The sequence below is a fragment of the Ascaphus truei genome, chromosome 19 (assembly GCF_040206685.1).
Source record: "Ascaphus truei isolate aAscTru1 chromosome 19, aAscTru1.hap1, whole genome shotgun sequence".
NCBI lineage: Eukaryota > Metazoa > Chordata > Amphibia > Anura > Ascaphidae > Ascaphus > Ascaphus truei.
Genome location: NC_134501.1, coordinates 17,259,079 through 17,277,732, shown reverse-complemented (window position 1 = coordinate 17,277,732; position 18,654 = coordinate 17,259,079). Strand labels below are relative to the sequence as shown.

The following is an 18,654-nucleotide window of genomic DNA, read 5'->3' as shown; positions in this document are numbered from 1 at the left end:
TTACTGTATGTTGCATGTATTTCACCCATTATTTATGCAAATTATAAAAATTTGGCACATTTCCTCTGAAAAAGAAACAAATGTATTTTTAATAAGGCTTTTAGGAAGCCAACAGTGATTAGCTATCGTCCTACAGAACTTCCCGTTACACGCTCATATTCATAAGTTATTGATGCATACAATTAGTAAAGTTTTTACAGTAGACATTATTAGAAGGGCTATGCCAAATGAGTGATCAATTAACATCCTTAATCTCATTATGTTAACATTTAATTGATATCTAATTAACTTGTATGGGGATTTCAATACATGGTAATTTAAAAATGTACACTTCCTTTCAAGGTTAATGTACTAATTGGAATCAAATTGAGCATTGCTTGCTATAGTAGTTTCAAAGTAATTATGTGACTATTAGATTTATCCCTCAAATGCTCAGTAAGTTATCATTTAACAATCAATTTATACAATTAAAAGCAGCAATTGCTTTGCCAACCCAAAAGCTAATTTTTAAAACGATTAACAAAGTTTTACAAGTGACATAGGGATGTGACACAGATGCTGCAAATCATATGTACAGTCAACTTAATTACTGAGGAAATAACATTTTATTAGGATTCATCAATATATCTACTTTAAATGATGTCATCTATTAAGTCGCAAATGGATTGCTGTAATAAATATTTGAACGTTACAATTGTAATAGCTATAATATTTTAGCTAAACAAATCGTCAAAGCAATAAACAATGCACATTAAAACATAATTGCAAATAAGATGAAAATAATTAGGAAAATCACGTGACGCCTCTATTCTGGCTTTGAAATAATATTATATTCGAAGAAAAAAAATTACCATTGTAAATTATCAAAAGTATTTTTGAAAGTGCACATCGAAAATCTTGAATACCCCCCAAAAATATGAACTTTTACATCTACCGGCATCATAAATGTTTCAATAAATTATTTGTATTTCTGCTAAGAATTCATTCATTAAAAGATATTGGGGGATATGCATAGGGTTGCCAGGTGGCTTCTCCAAAAATACTGGACTCAATGGTGCGTCAGGTCACTATGTCCAGGGAGGAAAATACCGGACACATACATGTCCAGTATTACAGTACCTCTCATTTTTTACTGTACAGAGTATCCAAATACAGGACAGTCCGGTTCAATACTGGACACCTGGCAACCCTACATATGCATCAACGTTAAAAAAGTGAGAACAGGAGTTTGCTTTTGCCCCCTTGCTCCATTTTCTGCTCGTGTTGGTGTAAGAAAGGGTTTCTTACTCCTGATACCAATTGTTAACCAGAAACGTTTACGCCACCTCAGACCTGGCTAACAAAAATGAGGGCGCACGGAGACACAGAGTTTGTTACAATTCGCGAGCTGATGCACATGGCACAAAACGTTGAGCAAAGACCTTGTTACACTGACACAGAGAAATGCAAGATGAAGGTGACGCAATTTGCATCAATGTTGCCCCATGTTTGCCTTGATACACCACACCATTATCATTTATACAAGAACATTACTTCCTTACCGCTAAGCATTATGGGAGTGAATTTCTATATCCTCTCGGATTATTTATTACATTGCTACACAAAATACAGCGGGGCATCATCCTGTTGATTTGTGGTGGTATTACTCTGAGACGTAACTAAAGTCATTTGAAAGTAGACTAAGACAAAGTTCATAAGATGAGCTTTAACTTAAGATAACAGTGTATTTCTTCTTTCTCAACTATAGCCCAAATAACTTAAATTCTGCAATGGGAGGTGGCTGAACTGTATTGAGTTAAATATTTGTTGAGAGTATACTGCATATTTTTTTCTTTCGATTTTGCAACAATTAAAATGCATATATGCGTCATAATCAATCGATTTTGCAACAATTGATTATGACGCATATATGCATTTTAACACCTAAAATTATACAGGCAGGCTAACGTCTTTTAGTATAATCTTTTATGTAGTATCCGGTGAGGTGGGTTCCATCTCAGCGCGGGCTAACTTAAACATTTCCACATGTTAGCATTTATCACAACTGAACTTGGAACAATTTAGAAAGTACCAGCTTTGGTACCAGAAATCCCTGTTCTTTTTTCAGATGGATATCTCATTGTGAAATTATGGGGAAGTTTCACGCTGTACGATCAGTGTATAGAACAATTTCTTTCTATTAAAATGGACGTCTCTGTCAATTTCTTTTGAGAACGACTTGAAAACTCAACTCTAATCACTCTATCTCTGGCATTTCTGCAGTTTTCTTCCTGCTGTTGGTTGTTACCACTGCACAAAAGCAGCATAAGATTCCGTGTTTCTCGGTATATGTAATTCTGCACTTACTGTAAGAGTTTGACTTCCAGGCCTGAATTCGAGAAGCCATTAAACATACCTTAAGTTCTGAAACAAACTTTGCGAAGTGTACAGTGGTGGTTATGGGGACAGGCGTTTTCATTACATGGCAGCTTCAAAATGCCATGATAATGGGACTGGTGCTTCAAATGTCAAATATATATTTATAGAGGGATGCTCTGGAAAAAAACAAGCTTTTAGAACTTCTAGTTGAAATGCAATCCCCCAACTGCACTGACAGCTATATTTCAAATGCAAAACAACTGGTCCAACACTTTTTCCTAACATAATTTTTCCACTGACATGCACAGTACGAGACGAGAATGAAAAGGTAAGAGCAGAAGAAACAAACAGTGCACAGTAGTAAAACAAGATCCGATTGCCAATTTAGCTCCAATATCTCTCTTTGCAAAGTGACATTGATATCACAGTTGCTGCGTGTTCCTTTTCAGCACCCTCTCTCCATACAACATATCTGCAGAGGGTTGCTAGGCAATCACACACACACACACACATATATATATATATATATATATATAATACATATAAAGTATATAAAGATTTCCCACAAACAGCAGTCATGATAAGAATGCTAGAGAGAGAGGGGGGGGGGAAACAATTTGATCAAGAATAATACTTTATGTCTATCTTTATTTTACATTTGATAGACGGGACAACTCTCCGATTATTTTGAATAAAATGTTGCATTCTGCTGTCAAGATAACTTGCGTTTTTACTGTTTTTGGACATTTCAATAAACACCAAAGGTGTGAATACTGTATACTGGAAAATGTAAATGAGGAAAATACAGGCATTGTAACTGAATCACCGTAATGCAGTGTACCCAAAAATAAGAATCCTCATGACCATAAAATACCTTACATCAGGGTTTCTCAAGTCCAGTCCTCAAGACCACCCCCCCCCCCACCCCCACCCACCCCCAACAGGTCAGGTTGTCAGGATATCCCTGCTTCAGCACGTATGAATCTGGGATATCCTGAAAACCTGACCTGTTGGGGTATCTTGGGGATTGGCGTTAACAACCTCTGCTGTACATGAAACATGAAAGTACTGTAGTTATTTTCTTTTTTTTTCAGATTTTGACATTACACCGTACTGTAGTACTCGTATGGACATCAAGGAAGGCAGTCTGTTCATGCTTAAGTCCAAGATCTTACCTTCTATCATGTGTACGCTCAGTACCTAACTCGAGTTCATGAATAGGGAACAGAGTAACCTATCAGAGCTGACGCTCCTTCATAAAAGGTGGGGGTAGTACCTATGCCCCGCTCAGCCTTGAGAAAGCTTTTGCCTAAGCGAAACGTACGTCGGCAGTGACGTCATTACGTCAAGGGGGTGGGACCAACGCTCGTGATCGGAGCGCGTCCTGACCCACAGTAACTCCCTCACAGAGAGTTTTATATAAGCATTTAGCTTGCTATTAGTTCGTGAGGGCAGAAACCGTGCTGATTCTTGATACACCAAGCATTAGCAGAAGCGTGTATGGTGACACAGTTTGGTCACGGTTCCTGTCTTTTTATGCTACCAGTACCTCATGTTGTTTTTATCCTCCTCTAAGTGTTAGTAGACACTACTTGTGATCTACATTTTTTCTACCCACCGGTTTTTCAGCCATCTGTCTGTCTGCTTAGAATAATTATACCCTCTAGGAGACCTGCGCTGGGGGATTTGTTAGTGAGTGTGTGTGAGTGTTCTTAACACAGACAAGGTGCCCTGATTTAGCAGCACCACCCAGGGACCGCAGCATTGCTCTGCTTATATGGATTGCCCTAACATTGGGTGACTGATGAATGTCCCTGTGTAAGTTTACCCTGGTGTGTACTTACCTGGTATACTTACCTGTATATACAACGATCTGGTATATACGACACCACCCACCACTACCTACAAGCTAGACACTTGACTGATACAGGCGACCTTACCTGTGAATTACTCCTTATATACACAGATACCGGTGGTTGTCCAATACATCTGGTTTTACCCTGCACATATCATCAAGGGTTACAGCCCACACTTTACACTTGAGGTCTGGCATTTGTTACTTTCACTGCGCTTTTTTGGCCTATATTAGTATCAATCACCCTGGTACTTAGCATCCATATATATTTTAATTGAGTCAAGACTCCAATAAATGTTTTTTTTAGAATATTCACGTTACATACTACTACATACACTACCGCCTCTACTGTATATTGTGCACTGTTGAGTGCTCTCCGTTGGGGTTCTTTTTCTCCACTAGTACAAGTTCATATCTACCCCTGATTGTAGCACCACAGATTTTATCTATCTAGCAGTTGCGAGAGTATATTCCTTCCCTTCCCCCTCCCCAGCCCTTCCTTAGAGTTCGCAGGTGGCTACCTGGGCTGAAGCAGGACTGATTGAGCCACCTGTGCTGAAGCAGGGATATCCTTAAAACCTGACCTGTTGGTGGCCCTTGAGAACTGGAATTTCCCCCTGAAAACCTGACCTGTTGATGGCCCTTGAGGACTGGAGTCACCCACCCCGGTCTAAATTCTGTATTGGCTACACCTCTTGCACAGTAGCTTTGAGTTGTGCAGCAATGATTAGTGGAGCAAATCTAGCTTCTTTGTGCAAAGTTTTAGGATACGTTTGTCTAATGGGACATGTGTGGCATGATATTGAATGTCTGTTTAGTTTGTTGATCCTCACAAATCACAGTAGAAACATTCCAGATGTTCTGTAAGATGAATCAGTTGCAGAAAGTAAGTTTCTAAATGATTTTTGTAATGTGTATTAGTTCTTGATTCAATAAGCCACTTCCTTTATTTTGCTTTTAAGCAACAAAATAGTGTATTAACGTTTCTGTTTGTTTATGATTACCCGCAGTCTTTGTAGCCTAATTGCAATATCTAACCGACTACAATTATTGTTTAATTTGAAACAAACGTCATTGCAATTTTGCAAGCTTAAGTAAAAAAGTTCTCTGAAGCATAATAAACATCTGAAATAGATGGAACAGCGCTGAAAACATAAATTAAATCAAACAACATTCGTGTTCAATGCACAATGAAGAAATTCACAGAACAAATAGAGTGTTAAATTATAGCACAATATTTGCATTAATTATAATTTGGGGTACAATTTAGCATGACATTGAAAGGAATTAAGTAGTTATGAAGAGAATTGCCTAAGACATTAAGATTAAGAATGGGTAGATTTAGAAATAAATTGAACCACTCTAATGCTTAGTATTCCATGTCTTTCCTTAAATTCAATACGTGTGTTGCTTTCCAGATTCTTTTTTTCTTTTTTTTTTTTTTAAAGAAGTTTGCTCAGTTTTCTGCTTTTATCGCTTTATCAGTAGAGATGTGTGAACTTTTCGCAGTTTTTTTTAAAATATGTGTAACCCCCTGTGTCTGCTATCAGCACAGGACATGGCCCCTTTAAGAATTACATTCCACTGGACCATGTGACTGTGCTTAGCCAGTGGGGATGACAGTTGCTGACAGTTGGAAAGGGATTGCTGAGGGGACTGGGGTGGCAGTTGGTTTTGATATGGTGAGGCTGCTGCAGAACACTCTGCAAGGGCCTGACCGATCCATGGAGTGAGGAGACTGGTGGATTTTGCTGGCCACTACAAAGTACAGTGACACCTCAGGGACCCCTGCAACAGCTAAGAGGAGAAATATCAAGATTTAACAGCCACAGGAAAGAAGGAGATCCCCCTGCATTGGAACCCAGGTTATGTTTTCAAATTAACTGTACGAATCAGCAGCCTGCATCTGTTTGAATCAGAGCTCCAATGAAAGGTTATTGTACAAATACCATGTCTGATCAACAGGGCATGTGAACTAATATGCAGTGACAGTAAAGTATATAAAGACAGAGGCGCAGCGTTAGTGATTTGTTTTAGTAGGATACTTAATGCGCATGAGCTACCCTGTTCGTGACCTCCTGACGAAGCACGTGGTTTGCGAAATGCATAGAGGTCACGTAGGGGAGCTCTGCGCATTCACCCATTGGCTGGAGCAAGGCAACCAGGAAGCGCCAGAGGAGAGAATCACCTGCCGTTGTGTTTGTGTAGTCCGGACATTTCACGTTCACACATGGCACCCGCTGCCGCTTGTGGTTAGTACTTTCTCCCCTCACTGTGGTTTTAGATCAGTTTCTAGCTATTGACACTTCATCAGTTTATATTTAGTGGGTTGTCTGGTTTAAAGTTTTTTTATTTTGTTGTTGTGGTTATTGTGCTTCCTTGAAGCTATTATTGGTTTAGTATCCCGTTTTTGGGAGTAACCATATATATTTTGTATATTTTGTATCTTTTACATGTATTTTTTATATGGTTTGTATTTAAAGATTTAACAAATTTTGAAAGACTGTGTAGGAAAGGATACTACTGTAAAGGGCTGATTTCAGAGATATATCTGGGCCTGGCGCGATCAGCGGGTTGTTCCCAACATAGCTATATGATCAAATGGGCAGAAGATTTGAATACAGAGATCGATAGAGAAGACTGGGAGGACATTTGGGAGGTAGCTGCAAAAACGTCAATCTGTACCACTATCAAAGAGAATATTTATAAAATTCTATTTCATTGGTACCTAACCCCGAGCGGGCTGGCTAAGATCTTCCCCGGGTCCCCGGATTTGTGCTGGAGGGGATGCGGGCAAAAAGGAGATATGGTTCATATTTGGTGGAGTTGCCCAAAAATTCAGGTATTCTGGGTCATGATACAAACATTGATCAGAGAGTACCTAGGGGTGGAGGTTGAGGTGGAACCGCTGACCATGGTGCTGGCCAAACCAATAGATGAATTAGGAACGGCAGAAAGTAAGATGATCACTCATGTAATGATAGCTGCCCGCTGTGTTATTGCGGCTGCCTGGAAAAAGGTGAATGCGCCTTCTAGGCAGACGGTCCTACGGAGACTAAAGGAAATAAAGATGATGGAGCCCCTCACAGCACAGTTGAACCAGAAAACTGACAAATTTCACAAAATTTGGGAAATATGGCCAGGAAACTAGGGACCCCATAGAAATAAATACAGAAAGACCAGACAAATGGGCTCGTCCTACCCCCCCCCCCCTTCCACCCCTCCCACTCTTCTTTTTCTTCTTTTCTACGTTCTTCTCTTTCCTTTGTTAAGCTCATGAGAGACGCCTATGGAAGCGGCTGCTTCCCTAACACAACCGGAAATAGGAAGACAGGCCACACTTATTCAAAAACAGTGTTATAGCAACTATTTTATTTCAGTAATGATGACGAACTGTTAATGCCCTTTGTTGTATGGACAAGTGACACTGTTAAAACATCACATGTATTCCAAGACTATATATTTGTTATGTCTCTCTAAAACAATTTAAAAAAAATTGGAAAAAAAAAAAAAAAATCTTCGCAGCCGGGGATATATATATATATATATATATATATATATATATATATATATATATGTATATATATATATATATATATATATATATTTGTTGAGAGAGAGGCATATAAGTCAATTAGTTCTCTACTAAATAGAACTTTCTTCCTCTCCAGCAAAACTCATATTTCAGGGGGGGGGTTTCCCACATTTTTTACAAATATTTTAACTTTTTGGAAGGTTTGAGTGAATTTACCCGTATTTAATGTACCTTGCAACTGACCTAGTCGTAGCTTCTACATTGAAGCACAAACGAGATGGAAGGTCCCAGATCTGAGCAAGCATACAGTACATATACTCTCAAATACTGTAATAAAGTTGCACCAATAAATATCTCACATCTTGAGACAGATACTGTAGTACCAATGCTACCCCCGTGAATGCTGGATATAAGGTGGAAAATATTGTACGTTTTAAAGATAATGCACAAATTACCATTGTTTTCAATAGAGCAACACAGTCTGCTACATCTTTTCTTGGATTCTCACCATCGTACTATCGTGCTATAACATTTACAGAAAGTGTAACATAAGTTTAGCTCCTCTAAACCACTACAATAACAGAATGTCTGGGATATCCCTGACAGCGTTTGAACTCGGGTCTCTCTGCTTTCCAACCTGGAGTTCTGCCGACCTGCCAACGGGACTGCTCTTCTTCTGCTGCTATTCTTGCAGAGAAGTCTGCCTACTAATTATTTAATACCCTGCAACTGTTCCCTACCTGCAGACCAGCCCCATATAAACCTCCCCTTACGGATCCCCACTCTTTTCCTGCCGCCAGCCTTGTCTTCTGCTTCGTTCCTGCCCATTCTTTGCCTGCCACCAACCCTGGCCTCTGCTTTGTTCCTGCCCACTCTTTTCCTGCCACCAACTCTGGCCTCTGCTTCGTTCATGTCCACTCTTTTCCTGCCACCAACCCTGTCCTCTGCTTTGTTCCTGACCACTCTTTTCCTGCCACCAACCTGGCCTGTGCTTCGTTCCTGCCCACTCTTTTCCTGCCACCAACCCTGGCCTCTGCTTCGTTCCTGCCCACTCTTTTCCTGCCACCAACCCTGGCCTCTGCTTCGTTCCTGCCCACTCTTTTCCTGCCACCAACCCTGGCCTCTGCTTCGTTCCTGCCCACTCTTTTCCTGCCACCAACCCTGGCCTCTGCTTCGTTCATGTCCACTCTTTTCCTGCCACCAACCCTGTCCTCTGCTTTGTTCCTGCCCACTCTTTTCCTGTCACCAACCTGGCCTGTGCTTCGTTCCTGCCCACTCTTTTCCTGCCACCAACCCTGGCCTCTGCTTCGTTCCTGCCCACTCTTTTCCTGCCACCAACCCTGGCCTGTGCTTCGTTCCTGCCCACTCTTTTCCTGCCACCAACCCTGGCCTGTGCTTCGTTCCTGCCCAGTCTTTGCCTGCCAATAGCCCTGATCTCTGCCTGCTCATTGACCTTCACCATAATTCTGCAGGTCTGTCCCAGCCACTGGCCACCAGCACCTGCAGTCTCTCCCCATGACACAGCAGCAGTGTGGCCAGCGCCCAATCTTACAAACATCACAATTCAAAAGTATCATTTAACTTTGTTGCTCTGGCTCTGAAATGACATGAGACCTGTCCTTTTATTTAATCAACCAAGGAAACAAGAGAAGGGACTGAAAAGTTTGTTAAATACTCACATTGTAAACAAAGTGGAGATCGCTGGGGGACTGAGACCTGTCACAATGCATTTCACTGCCTAATAACGAAATGAAGGGAGAAGAAAGAAGTCATGCACACAGACCGTTCATTCATGGTTCAGCTGAGGTGCTGCTGCTTAACAACTGCCAATAAATTAATCATACATACAAAATGTCCTGCAAAAACTGCACAGATTAAGGTGCATTTATTACCTTTATAGCAATGGATGTGTATGTATGTGAAACCAGAACACAGCTTTGTACGCAACGAGAACACCTTGGAAAGCGCTGTGTTCAGGGAAATTGCCACCAGGTGGCTCCCATGTGCATTCCAAAATCTCCACGAAAGGGAGTAAGGCTAGGTGTTGTTGCAGCTCACACTATGGCGTGCACTGCAGGGACAAGAACTGCCCCTCAATGGGGCCGGACCCACTAGCTCCCTTGGCCACCATGTTGCACTACCAGTTTTTCCTGAAGACAGTCAAATTGTTTTCAGTACTGGCGACGAGCGCAAGGGCCACGCCCCCCGTCAGTTCAACCAATGAGGGCAAACCTGCCAGGTGACATCATGGCCATGCCCCCGTCACACCCCCATCACGCCCCCTGTCTTTCCCCCTGCAGCTCTGCACAGACCGGGGAACACAGCTGCACGCGCCACCAGCCTGGCAGGCGTACGTGCAGCGCCGACACCGTGGCCATAGCCTAAGAGCTCTAAAGAGATTCAGGTACAATGCAGCGGCTGCTTAACTGTATCCATCCGAAATCCATAAACCCTTTGGGACAAGTCTTGTAAAAAAAGAATGGATTTTGTACTTACTCTTTTAACTCCCATCCTTCTTTCTTCCCACAGGTCAGCGAGTCAGTTGCTTCTGTAGGCCTGATTCAATGCCCGAAGGCTTTGGTTGAAGTGGTAAAACATTGATTAGCCCCCATCCTATAAAAGGACTAAACCTGATTTCAAAAGTAACTCATCAGTCCAACATGAAAATTACTAAAAATGTTTTACTTCCTGGGATGTTTCCGATTACAGCTTAATAAAGCAAAAGACCGAAAAGCCCAATGCTACATCCAAAATGACAAAAATACACAGTGAAATACCTATATATTCTCTTGAAAAAGGGTAATTTAGTTAAAACCTTTGGCCAAAGCATTGTAAGCCTGCTAGCCACATCAAGGCATGACCATTAGCAGGTCCTAACACTACCTGATTAAAATTCTCATTTACCTCTATATTTGGAGGGAGAATGATCACATTGGATCTGTCCAAACCCAGTAACATGAAAAAGACCTGCTAACTAAATAAATAGCTTTAATAAAGACTAAAATATCTCAGACCTTGTTCTCAATTTGACTATTTGCTTAAATGCGCATAACCGTTTTACTATGATATTGGCAGCAAGAGAATCAATTTATAATTCACCTCAGTATTAATGTATTATAAAGAAATGTGGAAAATGGTTGTAGGTGGAGTTAGTGGAAATTTTTGCTACAAGGTTGCAATGTTATAATGGGATGCATGAAACTTTATATCTTTAATTTGTTCTGTTATCCTTCTTCTTTACATTTTTTTTTTAATTGACCAAGTCCGAGGTAAAAACTAACTTCTAAGTCTGAGAGAAACAATTGAAACGCATGATGCACAATTTGGCACTGCACAAAATTCAGCCACAACTCGCTTATTTCCATTGTCTGTAATATTTTCATGTTGGGGTACATTTCTATGTGGCATGTACCACCAAGGGTGGCAATTAGTCAACCAGCATGAACTCTCCACTCTCCTAGCATGTACTCCACAGTTTGCAGGGTTTTTCTTGTTGTAAAGGCTTGGGCTATTAGAAGTGTTCTCAAAACCTCACACTATATTCTGCTGCTTTGTATTGAAGTGACGTGCACCTGCTGTGAAACAAAGTGTCTGCTATCTCTTGCTGACGAGCTTTATCTTTGAGTTGTCTGTTTAGTGTTATAGCTAGATGTGCTGATGATCTGACAAGTATAGAAGGAAGGAAGTAGCAAAGTCTGTATTTAGTTGTTTTTTTTAAATCTAAGGACATCACCTTAACAGAATGACCCTACTCCCACGAAAAGCTGAAGAATGAAAAATGAAAAGATTCTGAGTTGAGTGAGACGTTTGTCCATTAAACTGAATTATGCATCCAATACATTGTCATGTTTATCCAAGTATCAGTGAACAAATTAGACAAATGTCCATTTGTGTTAGTAATTCAAAGCAACAGTTTTACCCTTTCAAATATACAAAATGACATGCTACTGCAAAATAGATTTGTCTAAGTAACATCATATCAGATTATTTACAATATACAGTGTTAAGATTTTCTTGGGCAAAGATTTTACTTTGTGTTTGTCTGTGGTTTATGTGACAGGGTGACAGTCTGTGTATGTTAGAGAGAGCTTGCAGTATGTATGCTTTCCAGCATGGAAGAGGTTAAACTCCTCTGGAGAGGCAATCAGCGAGGGTGTTCCAGTGAACTGCTGATTGCAAAGGGGTTTAAAGGCAGTCAGCAAACTGCCAGAGCTGAGTGACTTTCCCCCAACCAGTAGGACGCTGGTTGGTACAGTTCCCCAGGTTTGCTGGACACAGGGCCTGCTGGGACCAAATGGGACCAACTGGAACACCCACCCAGCAGCGGAACCTCCACACCCTGCTGTGGGTGCACAGCTGTCCAGAAACTGTCCAGTTTCAGAAGGGTTTACTAGAGACTCCTGGAATTCCCAGCACCACAGTTAATAACAACATATTTTTCGTTTTAGTGTTTGGACTGGAACTAGCCTAGCTAGCCAGTAATTATTAGGCTGTTATATCTAGAAAGTCTCCCTAATGTGGAGTAGGCTTTTGTTTTTATGATATGGTTTTGTCTTAAAGGGACAGTGTCCCTACAATATATTGTTTTGGATGTGGGTAAATAAACCACCAAAGGGTTTGTTAAAGCCTCAAATACACTGTGTGAACTATTTCTGACACTACCTTGAGGCTGTCCTGCCACACACCCCAATGCTCCAATATTTGCCCCATGTGTGTCAGCTTGTGATTTCAGCAGTATCAATAAGAGGAGTTACATCACACGCGCACACGCACACGCACACGCACGCACACACACACATTACAATAAGAGCTCTCAAACTGGGTGTCACTTTTCACCCTTCTTTCTCCATCAAAATATCTGCCAAAGCTCAGGTGGTTTAAAGGATCTTGTTTAAAATCTGATGCAAGAAACTTGTTACATACATTATAATGCACATTGGAGCATAAACTGGTGCACGGTGTGGAACACGGTTTCCTGTGCCATAATGAGAAGCCTTTAATAGATAGTTAACATGTTAACTTCCATTCAAGGTTCAATGTGCTATGAAGCTGCCTTCCCATTGCTATTTATTTATATGGAGCTGGAATATTTCTCAGCAAGGGGACGATGAGGGCTTTACATAATATTAAATAGAGGCCAAGTGATTGGAAGTTATTGTCATGTTAACTGTGTGCTAATGGCTTCTCATCACATGGAATTGTCTGATTTGATATCATTATTTTATATACTGTAAGTCTTTGTATTGTATATAGTACTTTAATGTAGCTCTTCTTTTAATAACAAAGCATTTTAGAACCTGAGATTCAAGATAAATTTACAGTAACTCCATGGGGTTATTACTAAGAGGGTATTGTGGGAAAAGACCACTAGATTTAAAATAGCAAAATAGCTCATGCATTGTCATTTACCCAGGGCCAAGAGGAAAGACTAATGCAGACAGATCATTCTGTATTACAAAATTATACTTTGAATATATTTAAAAGATTTTTTTTTCTTTGTATCAAAAATAAAGCACTTGCATAATTCACCTTGTCTTACGTGAGAGTTGTTCGTCTTATTTATTGATTTAATTTAAGGTTAAACCACAAATCATGCAGACTAGAAAATATTTGCTTGTTTAGTTTTTGTCAAAAGTTGCTCATCTGATTTATTGATTTCACTTATAGTTAAAATACAAACAATAAAGACTGTAAATATTTTCTTGTTATGCTTTTGTCGCGGTCTAATCTTTTTGTTCAGAGTTTTCTTTGTTGTCTGCACAATGGAGACGAAAAGTAAATACAGTCCCTACCTATACCTATTTTCATCATGCTTAATGTTTTTTTCCTATTTATTTTTCGTGTCAACAGAATTGATTATAGGAAGTCAATATCATTGCTTACCGCAAGCATAATCATTATAAAAAAAAAAGTGATTCATGTCTGGTAGCTGAAAGCGAGTGACGGACATCGAATGGACATTATTTGTCAAGCTATCTATATTGTGAAGATTTTTGCATTCAACTGTACATATGAACAGATATCTTACATGTCAGCATAACAATATACACACTACTCAGTAGAGATGTGAGAAAATGTTATCCAAGGTTGCAAGGTTCGGCCTTAAAAAAACCATTGAGACAGGTATGCCGGTATTAAACAAAATGTCCTTCCGCGTAAGTCCCAATACGATAGATTGTTGGATAATGAATCCCCCTTGTAGCGTCTTCTCCAAACAGGCGTTCCACGCGACTATAAAAACTTCCCCTCCTAGGAGATCTGGAGAAGTTGTAGCATAGAAAATGTATTAAAATCAAAGTTTTTGCCCCTTACAATGACGTATAAGCAAATAGACTCATGTTGGCCGAATGGAGATATCTCAATGTCCGGTGCTCGAATTCCGTCATGGATCCAATGCACAGTGGTCCCACGGCGCAATGGTGAACACTATCAGCAAGTGCAACGTTACACCGTAATGACGGAACCTAAAGGCGTTTCGTACTTAAGACGTACTGTACTTCATCAGGGAATTTGTTAGTGTGCTACTAAGGGTCTTACTGTATATACCTGTACAATACAATTGATTGCCAAACAACATCAATGAAAAGTGATGTCATACCAGATTCATCATTTTGCTTAATATGCTAATTTGCTAAATCCTTTTAAATCACCAGATTCACTTAATATATGGCAATAGTTTGCTGAACGCTTGCGAAACTGCAAAGTCTAAAACTAATTTCTCAACATTAATAGCCCTTTGAGACTTAGTGAAATGTTTAGTAAGGAAGCAAAAAGGGGGTGGGGGGTGGTGGGAGGGGGGGAGAGCTAAAAATGTTGGGTTGTTTCACACCGCTCTTTTATTCAGTCAACATAAACATATCCCGGTTTTTATAGCACCTAAAACCAAAGAAGATGGATTCCATTATAAGGTTGGTTGACAACACTTAATTAAAATACTGAAGATATGTGATCGAGAGGAAATGAGAACAAAGGCAATTTGCTGCAGATAAAAAAAAAGTTGCTTAATGTGAACATTTCATTAGTATTTCTTTATCTCCCTATCCGACAGTTTGTAAAGAAGAGAATGTCGTCGTGAGCTGAAACCCGGTGGAAATAGCACTCTTGCATGTGCTATGGCATGGCTACAATATGAGCTTTCTAATTCCCACTAAACTATTTAAGGAAGGAGATGGATATTTTAATCTGTTCACAATTACATTTATTCAGCAGTGATGGGGTTATCAATATTAATAAGAGAACATATAATACTCATATTTAATTTTATGGAATGTCTTCCTTAGGCCCACATCTGCAGAGATCCATTATTGACTTAAGAAGGTGTTAACCTAAGTGAATGTTAGTTAGTAGGTCATATCTAAAGTTGGTGTTCATCCCCATGAACCTGAAATACATAGGTTTTGCTTTCTCCCTCTCCCATGTTCTTTGAAGCTAATGTGAAGCAGTTAATATGGTGTACTGTAAAGCTTAGCATACTGCGATACACAATGGCTGTTATTTTTGCCTACAATTAGCCTTGTGTATATGTGTTATTCTGAGGGAAAGCAAGGTTCCATTATTGATTTCGATAAGCGCTCGTCATTAACTCTGAGTTAACAGACCTCTGTGGATATGGACCTAAAGGGGGTAATTCTATATATGCCGAAAGGTTCGTTGGGGCGCCTTTTCTTGCCCGAAAGTCTCCATTGAGGTCTACGGGGCCTAAAAAACGCTTTGGCATATAGTTGGTAGAATATTCAAATGAATATTACTTACCTTTCACATTGAGAACAAGAAAAAGTGTGGTTGATCTGAGCATTTCTTTCATCATTAACGCAATAATTTTTACGTAATTCTATCCACTTCTTTCAAATCTTGATGTAGAAGTATAGCCCCAAGTGTTTTATTACTGATTTTATTTAAACAATATCATACAGTAATCGCTTAGACTCCCTTAACATTATAACATTTATAGTTGAAAAACGAAAAGTTGATGTCAGGACAAAACATGGACAAGGTGTTATCAAAATAATATATCAATCTCATTGGTCAAGTTAAGTTTTGCTACAACCCCACAAAGCACAATGGCTCATATCTACTTAGCAGTCTTCCACCATAAGACATCCAAGTGATGTGTGTGGCGCACAGCAAACAAGGAATAGGTCATGTGGCAAATAAAAAATGAGTTTATTTAAGCTGCATTAAATAAACGGTGGAGGGAACACCACTCCTACGCGTTTCGTGCTGTAAAGCACTTTATCAAGGAGTTACCTACACAGACAGACAGGCTATTTATACACCAACCACTACCAAAATTTGCGCCAAAAATCAGTGACGTTATACCCACAATGCCCCACAATCTGCTTGGACCAATCGCGCAATGCGCACAGAACAATGGGAGGTGCGCAGTGATCCAGATAGCAGAGACATTCAGGATCACCTCTTTATGGATGTATTCATGGGACCCAGCATTTGAGCTCCTATCAATAGCCACATTCCACCATAAGACACCTTCCAGACCATTGAAGGTGTCACCAAAGGTGCCTTATGGCAGAACACTGTTTAAGAAATATGGCCCTATATCATAAAAAAACCGAATGAAAATGCAAGGACTGCGGCTGTTTGTTACTTATGATAATAAATATTGTTGCTACATGACATTATGACATGATTACAGGTATAGGCATTAAATAAGATGACTGCAAAAAAAAAGTGTTCAACGCGTTGGCAATATTTCTCTTTTGTTTTGAACCCTGGGGTGAAGCTTTCTTTAACTTATTTTAATTAGTGTCATGATTTATGCAATTGACATTCAAAATTATCTTTCTGTCATACACCAATAGAGATTTCTGGGGTCTGTACGTATATGTCAGGATTTCCCTAGCTCCATATTTGATTTTTTTTTAGTTTTTATTTTATGGGAATAAAATATGAACACTCAGAAGGTTTACGGGCAATGCTTCAATCATACCTATATATCAAAATCTTAGCTCAACATTACACCCCTAAGGCATAATGTAAATGATGGAGGGGATGGGACTTCATTTTGTCATATTCTTTTCAAATATCAGGTTTTATTAAAGAAAACATTTTTCTCAATCACAGGTGCGCAGAGAGAGAATGAGTGACATCTTGATGTTCTCCCTTTGAAAAGTCTACTCCCATGACATTTTCAGATGCACTTTCATAAATGAACTTGAATTTGTCTTGTTCTAAGATGAGCCCTAACTCAATGTCTGCCAAACTGCTGTATATTTACGGTTGTGCTTCTAGCTTCATCATTTACGGATGATTTTAAAAGGGAGAGCAGTCATCCCTCATGCATGTTGATGGTGAACTTTGTGTACAGTTTTTGCCTTTCCTGAGAGCGATTGCACCCTTTTATTTCTAGAGCAGGGGGTGGCCAACTCCAGTCCTCAAGGGCCGCCAACAGGTCAGGTTTTCAGGATATCACTGCTTCAGCACAGCCACCTGTTCAGTCTCTGCTTGATCAACCTATGCTGAAGCAGAGATATCCTGAAAACCTGACCTGTTGCAGGCCCTTGAGGACTGGAGATGGCCACCCCTGTTTTACAGGAACTTCTTCATGAAGATGACATTATAGTGTACAGAGAGTACTGCATACAGTATATAAAACTGCAGTGTGCGCCTTTGAAAGCGCAGGTCAATTTTTCAAGTGTACATACTGTAGTACACAAAAAAGTGATCCATGATGTTATAAAATGCTCTGCACATTCTGCTTTTAAGCAGCCATTTCTCCTCGTTTTATTACCCCCCACTTTGTTTACAGGGTGAGAAGGTTGTGGGCTTCCCACAGAGCTGAACCATGTTATCCACCTTGTCTTGAGACCCTCCGCTTGCCGGGACACTTACCTGTGAAGTAAACAGGTTTTAAGTGTCCCTCCAGGGGTAACAACTTTGCAGTCAAATGTCAGGCCAACAGATCGCTGCCACTTCATCGGTTGCGATTTCCTATTGGACGGCCAGTGGCCGATTTCCCATTAGGCCCGGGCCTAGGGCGGCAAAAATGTATATATACGCGCTCTCGGGACTATCAGACCTGATGGGAAGTCACTTAGCTGTTGCGGCCGCCTCCTTACCTGCCACCCTCCTTCTCAACCGCATCATCAAATGACATCATGATGTCACGTTACCATGGCAACGTGACACTGTGTGACGTCACTGCTGCGCCATTTGACGCTGCGGTTCAGAAGGAAGAGGGGATGGCAGCAAGGAGGTGGTCGCAACAGCCAAGTCCTTACTCTTCCCTGGCTCTCTAGTAGAACCAGAGGAATGGTATCACTCACTCCCCAAGGGGAGTGGACAGTGGGTGCCCATGCCAGCTACACCCCTGTAGTGATTACCTGTCTCTCTCAAGGGTAGAGACAACTGAATAAATTTAGCTGTTCAATCTCTTATGTACAGAGGGGGAAGGTACAAGGTCTGAGCCCAAGATTGGGCAGAACACAGGCCTTGTCCCACCTCCTCCCCAGCCACTCAAGAGAGCTGCTACTGTGGTGAAAACCCATGATCATTGGTTCTGACATTGCCTACACTGTTACCAGGGCTTGCATGTCAGGGAGGGCAGACTGGTAGCCAAAACAGGCATGGCTACACAAGGAAAAAGTGGGCAGACCGGCCATTACCTGCAATCAATTTCTCTGTCTATGTTATTCCGAAATACATCCTGAAAAACAGAAAAACCTCAGTAAAATTCAGCAACTTCGTTTATACTGCGGCATTGTATGTTTTTGTGTGTAATCTGTATTTGTCATCTGTCGCCGGGAATAATTAAATGATGAATTTAATTATCTGCCGCAAAGTTGTAAAAAGCTGTTGTAAACTTGCACTAGTTTGCAATCCTTTATGAGTTGAAACCTTGACAAATAGGTCCCTTGTTGAGAAAAGAATTGATTAGCATACAATGAAT

General features: G+C 40.4%; 1 long non-coding RNA gene across 1 annotated transcript; it reads left to right on the top strand.

Moving 5' to 3' along the window:
- The first annotated feature begins 5,878 nt into the window (after window positions 1–5,878).
- On the top strand, window positions 5,879–13,183 carry LOC142470227 (uncharacterized). Its single transcript, XR_012789240.1, has 3 exons — window positions 5,879–6,078; window positions 10,049–10,152; window positions 10,278–13,183. It is a non-coding gene; the product is annotated as an uncharacterized LOC142470227 (long non-coding RNA).
- Window positions 13,184–18,654: the final 5,471 nt, after the last annotated feature.